This window comes from Mus musculus, chromosome 5 (assembly GCF_000001635.26).
Source record: "Mus musculus strain C57BL/6J chromosome 5, GRCm38.p6 C57BL/6J".
In the NCBI taxonomy this organism is placed as follows: domain Eukaryota; kingdom Metazoa; phylum Chordata; class Mammalia; order Rodentia; family Muridae; genus Mus; species Mus musculus.
The window spans coordinates 82,798,725-82,807,307 of record NC_000071.6 but is presented as its reverse complement, the minus strand read 5'-3'; the positions used below and the strand labels follow the sequence as shown (position 1 = coordinate 82,807,307).

The 8,583-nt window shown below is 35.5% G+C and overlaps 1 non-coding gene and 1 pseudogene across 1 annotated transcript; one reads left to right on the top strand and one right to left on the bottom strand.

Moving 5' to 3' along the window:
• Positions 1-3,446: 3,446 nt before the first annotated feature.
• Gm24129 lies at positions 3,447-3,541 on the bottom strand (annotated as a pseudogene).
• A 4,701-nt stretch (positions 3,542-8,242) lies between these two features.
• Positions 8,243-8,364, top strand: Mir1187 (microRNA 1187). The gene has a single exon (NR_035415.1). It is a non-coding gene; the product is annotated as a microRNA 1187 (primary transcript).
• The last annotated feature ends 219 nt before the right edge of the window (positions 8,365-8,583 follow it).

Sequence of the window (8,583 nt, the reverse complement as noted above, 5' to 3'; positions counted from 1 at the left end):
GAGTTCAGTTTTCTTATCTATCTTCCTGACCAATGCTGGACATTACATTTTCAGCCAAGTTCTAGGGAATCAAGTATGGCATTTAGAAATTTGAGAAAACATTTTTAAAAAAGAATTTCCAGCAAATTGGTACACACTCATAGCACCTACACAGTGAATGAATTTATTAGAGAGTTTGGATGGTTTTTCTTCTGTCAAAGTGCTGAAAGTTTACTAACTGTTTGGATTCAATTTCTAGTGTTTGTCTTCAAAGCTTAATTGGAAAAGAAGGGTAAGAACATTTAAAAGTATGTACTTGTGTGTTTGCATGCTCTATTCAAACTTGGCACAGCTATGTGAACAGGCTAATCTGGATGCCCTTAATTGTACCATCGTGAATTACAAATTTTCTATCTTAATTAAGAAGTTTTAGCATGAGTCCAACAATTCCATGATTGGAACAAGTATAAAAATATTCTGTTAATAGACCCAAAACAAAAAAATATTAACTTTACAAAAAAGTCTGAAGACAAATTAGCAATAAATAAACATTACCTATTATTTCATCATCACTACTTCCTATTGACTATGTAAAATTTGATAAACCTAATTTGCATAGGCTCTAAAGAGTAAAAATGACAAAAACAGCGAATTAAAAGCATGACATTTATATTAAGGAAAGTAATGAAGTAAGTGTATATATGTATTATTTCCATCCATGAGCTCATTATTAATAATTCATCTGTATAAGAATAAATAACAAAATAAGGTAGGAGAGACATTGAGGAGAGTTTTGCATATTTTAATTCAGTATATAATCTTGTTTTATATGATTTTACATAGGATACTCATATTTGACAAAACTGATTTTGATGAAATAACATTTTGCTTTGCATCTTTTTATGTTCATATCTATAGTTTCACTAGGTAATTTGCCATTGATTTCCAGAATGTAAAAACAGTGTTAAAGTTGAGAAAATTAACATAAAATTTATTTTCTATCTAGACTCAATTTGATTTATATTCAAGGACAAACAAATTTTAGATAATAGATAATAGATAGTCTATGGGAAAACTAAAATCTTTTGTTTCTCAATAGCTACTTATGTCTATTCTCATTTATATTATAAAGCTATGCCTTACCATCTTGTTCTTATTCTACTAAAGTATGCTTATATTCTTAATATACTATGATTCTCTATAAGTCTTTTAAGTTTTAAAATATTCTTAGCAGGATTTTATTGCAAATAATTTATCTCCAGAAGTCAATAATCAATTTCCTTAAACAAAAATATAATAAACAACACACTAATATGTAAAAGAAAAAATGCATCATAATTGAATAACATCTAAAATATTATCAAGGACAATATAATTGCAAACACCACTACGTAAAACTAATACTTTCTAACTTGTGTAAAATGCTAAGCATGTAGAAAGCTGAACATAAAAGGACTTGTCTCTTTTAAGGACAAGGATAAGACAAGTTCCTTTTCCCAGTGTCAATCAACTCACCTGAAAAGAAGATAGGAAACTGAAAAGAAATAGAATACTCACAACGAGCTGTAAATTGTACTTATCTATTTACTGTAAGAATTCCTAAATTAATGCTGGTAATTTGGATCATGTATGTTTATTTTATACTCAAAGTTTAGAATATCCCTTTTATCACAAGTTTTATCTGATTAGTAGGAAAATTTATTTCCATTGAATTAAAACATCTTTTTCTTAACATTTAGAAAGTGAGTTTTAGTATATTTTCTTATGATCTTTTGTGAATACTTATAATCACTTTTAACATATTCAAAACCCACTTTTCCTGTATCAACATTACATTTTATTATAAAATTGCAGGATCTTGGATTTAAAATTACTGTCCTCAAATTAATCTATATATGGCTATAAATATGTATATATACACATACGTATATATATATATATATAGTATTTTCCCATATAATATAATCTTATGTTAATTATTTAGGGACAGGTGAACAAATTACAATTCAAACCAAAAAGGCAGTGACAATAGATCAAGGAAGCAATTCAGTACAACTCCAGCTTGAAAATATGATAAATTACAGAAGTAGAGAGGATAGGTTAATAACCTACTTGCTATTTTGGTTGCTGTGGGTCCACATGCGTGCTGCTAAGGTCTGTAGGCCTTTTTCTCCTGGTGTTCTCCATGCCCCCTGACTCCCACAGTCTTTTCTCGCTGTCCTCCTCCGGTTTCTCTGTTCTTTGGGGGTAGCCATCACATAGAGATATGCAATTTAGAATCTCTTTTCAAATAATGCTTTACTGTGGGTCTCTGAACTTCCATCTGCTGCCAGACGAAGTTATGCTGATGATAACTGAATAAAGTAACAATAAGTACAGAAACATATCATTAGGAAACATTTCTTGGATTTTTTTTTTCTGCCAGGCTTGTTTTGTTCTATCCTAGGTCTCTAGGCTATCCAGTCTCTGGTTTTTGGTTATCCACGAACTGTAGAATATGTGTCCTGTCTCTGGACATGAGCCTTGAGTTAAACCAATCATTGGTTGGACAGTCCCATAGGCTCTGAACAATCGTTGCCAAAGCACATGTTGCAGGCAGAACAGATCATAGATGGCAATGTTTGTGACTGGGTTGGTGTTCCATGTCCCGGTTTCTCTTTTCATAGCTTGCAGTGTACCTTCTTGTACATCCATGTAGAATGTAGGGGCAAAGGCTACAAATCCATACTTCCTTAATCTCTGAATATTGGTTGAGGTGAGTAGAAATTGTTTTTGGCAATGGAGCTTAAGTTTCTGTCCTTGCAAAAGCTTCTGTTGTTTAGAGATCTCTGGACCTCATCTGCCAGCTATTTAGCCAAACATACCGAGTCCCATTACAAGAAGCTTTGCCTGGCAACAAAAGATGGTCATTGAGTTCAAACTCAGTATCCTCCATTACTGTAAGTCCACCCTAAGGTCACCCTCATAGACTCCAGGAAATGTTCACTGCCCTAGTTTTCCACACCCCTACATACGAAGAACCCCATTTCCAGCTGTTTCTCTGCATACCCTTTCCCTATGTCTGCCCCCACTCTTCCCATTCTATCCACTATATTTATTCTATTTCCCTTCCCAAGGACTTCATGCTTCCCCTTATAACTTTCCTCTTTATCTAGCCTTTCTGCGTCTGTGGACTATAACTTTATTATCATTACTTAACAGCTAATATCCACTTACAAGTGAATACATACCATAATTTCCTGGGTTACATCACTCAGGAATATTTTTTTTCCAGTTTAAAATATTTGTCTCCAAAATTCACGAAGTCCTTTTTTACATTCTTCAGTTGTGTGACATCTAAGTTGCTTCCATTTTGTGGCTATTATGAATAAAGCAGCAGTGAGTATGATTGAGCAATTGTCCTTGGTAGGAATGAAGGATGCATCCTTTGAAATATGCACAAAGAAGGATATCGCTTGGTCTTGAGAAACAGTAAAAAGTTTTTCATGAATCTGCATGTCATCCTTGAGCAAGGTCCATGGTAACCTTCTCTCGATTGCTCCAATGTGATCCAGAAGTGAGCATGAGGTTTGGAATTTTCAGATACCTTTTATTCTCGCAATTTATTCGCATCAAAAAAAAACAACCTTATTTTTAAAGAATGCAGATATAATTAATTGACCCTCCTTTAAGAATATACATAATGCTAGGAATTTTGATAACCCTAAGGTAGGTATACATTTAAGGACTATATTTTGATATATAAAATATTCTTCAAGATAATCTTTGAGTTACATTAGTTTAAGAATGAGTTCAGGAGTGTAAAAAGAGAGTGCATTGCAAGTGTCAAAAGTCATCAGTAAAGCTAATTTTTACACCTAGACATCAAAGAGAAGCATGTGCAAGACAGAGAGGCATGTTGATTCTGTAATCTGTTTGTCTGTATATTCATTTTCTCTATATTACAAAAAAATTAGAATGTACTCATCATGCTCAAAAAATTTTGTTTTGTTTTGTTTTGTTTTCGGAAAGAATTTTAAATTTGGTGAAACATCCTTTAATTTAGTCACACAATCTGGATTTTGTAAGAAAAACATATCCTCATTGAAGTGAAAATAAAAATACCATTCAGTCTAATGGTCTTAGGCTCAAACGGCGAACTTCAAAAGTTTCTCATAATAATGAATGCTTGAGAGGCCACTGGCATACGATCCTTAGTTTTATAGGACTGTTTTATAAATTCAGTTTTGTTTGTTTGGTTGTTTTTTGTTGGCTTTGTTGCTGTTGCTATTGGGGTGTGTGTGTGTGTGTGTGTGTGTGTGTGTGTGTGTGTGTGTGTTCTCTTTTTACTACTGTTATATGTAGTGTTTTTGTGTCAATGGACAAATGGACTTACCTTGAAATTCTAGACACCAGTCACAGGCTCAAATGTGAACATGCCAAAATTTGGAGCATTTAAGGAGTAAACATTCTGCAGACAAATGATTTTTTTTCTGGCTCCTTTCATTTAAAACGTTCTTGAATATTTGCTACAACAAAACCAAAAATATGTTATTCCTGTAGTGGGGTCTATACAGATAATATCTCAGAAGTAATTCAAACAGAATGGGTTCTCTCAGATAAGTCATGATCAAAATGGCTTAAGAAAAATCTATGATCCCAGTGAATAATCTCATCCACGGATAAATATCAATAGGGAAAAAGAAAAAAAATAACTGAAATATTTTTCTTTTCTTTGGAAAACATTTAAAACCATTAAGGACATGCAGACTAAGTTTTCTCATCAAAGCAGATCAAAGTTCCCTTCCCCAGCATTCTCTTCTGTGTTGATGGGGACTTCAGCATAACTCTTCCTTATGATGTAAAGTGGATTGAAAAGTCAATGACGAAACCTAAGAACAAATGAGATTAAGAATAGGACAATCCTGCAAGGATTTAGTTTTCTATTGAAAGTCAACAAAAGTAAAGTATGATTATGTAGAAAATGAAACCAATACTTTAATAGTCAAACAGGATATTTCTTGTTCAGTATGAAGAGTTTTAACAAATGATAAACAATTGAAAGTAGAAAGGAAAATGGAATTCTCTATTATGAGGGTCTAAGGAGTAATAACTTCTTATAAAGTAGGAAAATAATCTAAGTTTATCTGAACAAAATAAAACCCCTGATCTGAAAAGTCAAACAAGACACTACTTGCAATAGAAAAGTTTCCTTCCCACATCTAAAATTAAATCTGATAAAGTATCCCTAAAACAAAAATATCTAAGCAAGTAAAAATCTTTACAAAACAACTTTTCATTTTTACTAGTAACATCAGTAGATTAGTGAAATAAAATAGTAAAATTTGGGTCTTCAGGATCCTATGAAGAATTACATATTATATAAATTTAATAAAATTCAATTATCTCTTAAAAGCCAAATAGAGTATTAATGAGAAATATAGGAAAATGTAAAGAATGTTGTGTTAATAATACCAGGAATCAAGGAGAAAAAAAATGAAGGCTAAAAGAGTAGTTATTTATTTTTTTATTACATATTTTCCTCAGTTACATTTCCAATGCTATCCCAAAAGTCCCCCATACCCTCTCCCCTACTTCCCTACCCACCCGTTCCCATTTTTTGGCCCTGGCGTTCCCCTGTACTGGGGCATATAAAGTTTGTGTGTCCAAAGGGCCTCTCTTTTCAGTGATGGCCGTCTAGGCCATCTTTTGATACATATGCAGCTAGAGTCAACAACTACGGGTTACTGGTTAGTTCATATTGTTGTTCCACCTATAGGGTTGCAGATCTCTTTAGCTCCTTGGATACTTTCTCTAGCTCCTCCATTGGGGACCCTGTGATCCATCCAATAGCTGACTGTGAGCATCCACTTCTGTGTTTGCTAGGCCCCGGCCTAGTCTCACAAGAGACAACTATATCAGGGTCATTTCAGCAAACACTTGCTAGTGTATGCAATGGTGTCATCGTTTGGAGGCTAATTATGGGATGGATCCCTGGATATGGCAGTCTCTAGTTGTTCCATCCTTTTGTCTCAGCTCCAAACGAGTAGTTATTAAGAGCTGGAAATGGACAAAGAAAACTCAGTTCAGTTATCATGGACAGCTGGGGAGTTCCAGTAATACTGTACCACTAAGATAAAACTAGTTAGGACATGGAGCTTGGATAAAGAAAAGAATCCCAGGTTAACTTAAGAAGAAGAACAAGTCTAGGGAAATTACTGTGATATGATAATGGTAAGGAGATCCTAACTTCGGAATCTAATTGGATTATCTTGCCAGCTGACAGTCAAAATACAAACTTAGTCATACTTGGTCAAACTTGACTAGGTACTGTCAATATTCTCTCTCTCTCTCTCTCTCTCTCTCTCTCTCTCTCTCTCTCTCTCTCTCTCCCTCTCCCCACCTCTCTCTCTCTCTCTCTCTCTCTCTCTCTCTCTCCCTCTCCCCACCTCTCTCTCTCTCTCTCTCTCTCTCTCTCTCTCTCTCTCTCTCTCTCTCTCTCTCTCTCTCTCTCTCCCCCTCTCCCCACCTCTCTCTCTCTCTCTCTCTCCTCCTGTCCTGGGGTATATAATCTTTGCAAGACCAAGGGCCTCTCCTACCATTGATGGCCTACTAGGCCATCCTCTGCTACATATGCAACTACAGATATACTCTCAGGGGTACTGGTTAGTTCATATTGTTTTTATCCTATAGGGATGCAGGCCTCTTCAGCTCCTTGGGTACTTTCTCTAGTTCTTTCATTGAGGCCCCTGTGTTCCATCCAATAGATGACTGTGAGCATCCACTTTTGTATTTGCCAGGCACTGGCATAGCCTCGCAAGTGATAGCTATATCAGGGTCCTGTCAGCTAAATCTTGCTGGCATATGCAATAGTGTCTAGGTTTGGTGGTTGTATATGGAATGGATCCCCAGGTGGGGCAGTCTCTGGATGGTCCTGTTTTCAGGCTCTGATCTGATCTTTGTCTCTGTAACTCCCTCCATGAGTATTTTCCCCCCTTCTAAGAAGGAATGAAGTATCCACACTTTGGTCTTCCTTCTCCTTGAGTTTCAAGTGTTTTGCCAATTTTATCTTAGGTAGTCTTAAGTTTCTCAGTTAATATCCACTTAACAGTGAGTGCATATCATGTGTGTCCTTTTGAGATTGGGTTACTTCACTCAGGATGATATCCTCCAGATATATACATTAGCCTAAGAATTTCATAAATTCTTTGTTTTTAATTGCTGAGTAGTACTCTATTGTGTAAATGTACCACATTTTCTGTATCCATTCCTTTGTTGAGGGATATCTGGGTTCTTTCCAGCTTCTGGCTATTATAAATAAGGCTGCTATGAACATAGTGTACCATGTGTCCTTATTACAAGTTGGAACATCTTCTGGGTATATGCCCAGGAAAGGTATTGCTGGATCTTCTGGTAGTACTATGTCCAATTTTCTGAGGAACCACCAGACTGATTTCCAGAGTGGTTGTACCAGCTTGCAATCACACAAACAATGGAGGAGTGTTCCTCTTTCTCAACATTCTCACCATCTGCTGTCACCTGAATTTTTGATCTTAGCCATTCTGACTGATATGAGGTAACATCTCAGGGATGTTTTGATTTGCATTCCCCTGATGTTTAAGAATGCTGAACATTTTTTCAGGTGCTTCTCAGCCATTTGGTATTCCTTAGTTGAGAATTCTTTGGTTTAGCTCTGTACCCCATTTTTAATAGGGTTATTTGATATTCTGGAGCCCTTTTTCTTCAGTTCTTTATATATATTGGATATTAGCCCCCTATCTGACTTAGGATTGGTAAAGATCCTTTCGCAATCTGTTGGTGGCCTTTTTGTCTTATTGGCAGTGTCTTTTGCCTTACAGAAGCTTTACAATTTTATGAGGTCCCATTTGTTGATTCTCGATCTTACAGCACAAGCCATTGCTGTTCTGTTCAGGAACTTTCCCCCTGTGCCCATATCTTTGAAGTTTATCCCCACTTTCTCCTCTATGTGTTTCAGTGTTAGGTGGAGTTCCTTGATCCACTTACACTTGAGGTTTGTACAAGGAGATAAGAATGGATCAATTCGCATTCTTTTACATGCTACCTGCCAGTTATGCCAGCACCATTTGTTGAAAATGCTGTCTTTTTTCCACTGGATGGTTTTAGTGCTCTTGTGAAGTTCAAGTGACCATAGGTGTGTGGGTCCATTTCTAGGTCTTCATTTCTCTCTCTGTCTCTCTCTGTCTCTCTCTGCCTCTTTCTTTCTTTCTTTCTTTCTTTTTTTTTCTTTTGTGTGTAGTATCTGTCATATAGTATTAAACCGAACTGTTTTCCTTATAGACACAATTTATTTTTACACACACACACACACACATATATATATATATGTGTGTGTGTATGTGTGTAAATAACAATGTTAAAATAGTAATGAGCCATGCTTAAGATCTGAGCATATGTAGCCTTCCACTGTGATACTTTTCATTTCCTGATATTTTCTGGTGATCTCACAAAGAAGAGTGTAAGATTATTTACCAAGAGAACATCCGAACTCCCTTAACTATTCTGGGCTACTTTTTACTTTTATTTTGCAAGCTCTAATTGTACTTAATTCCTGGCAATCACCCTATGATTTCACTTAAATCTCTA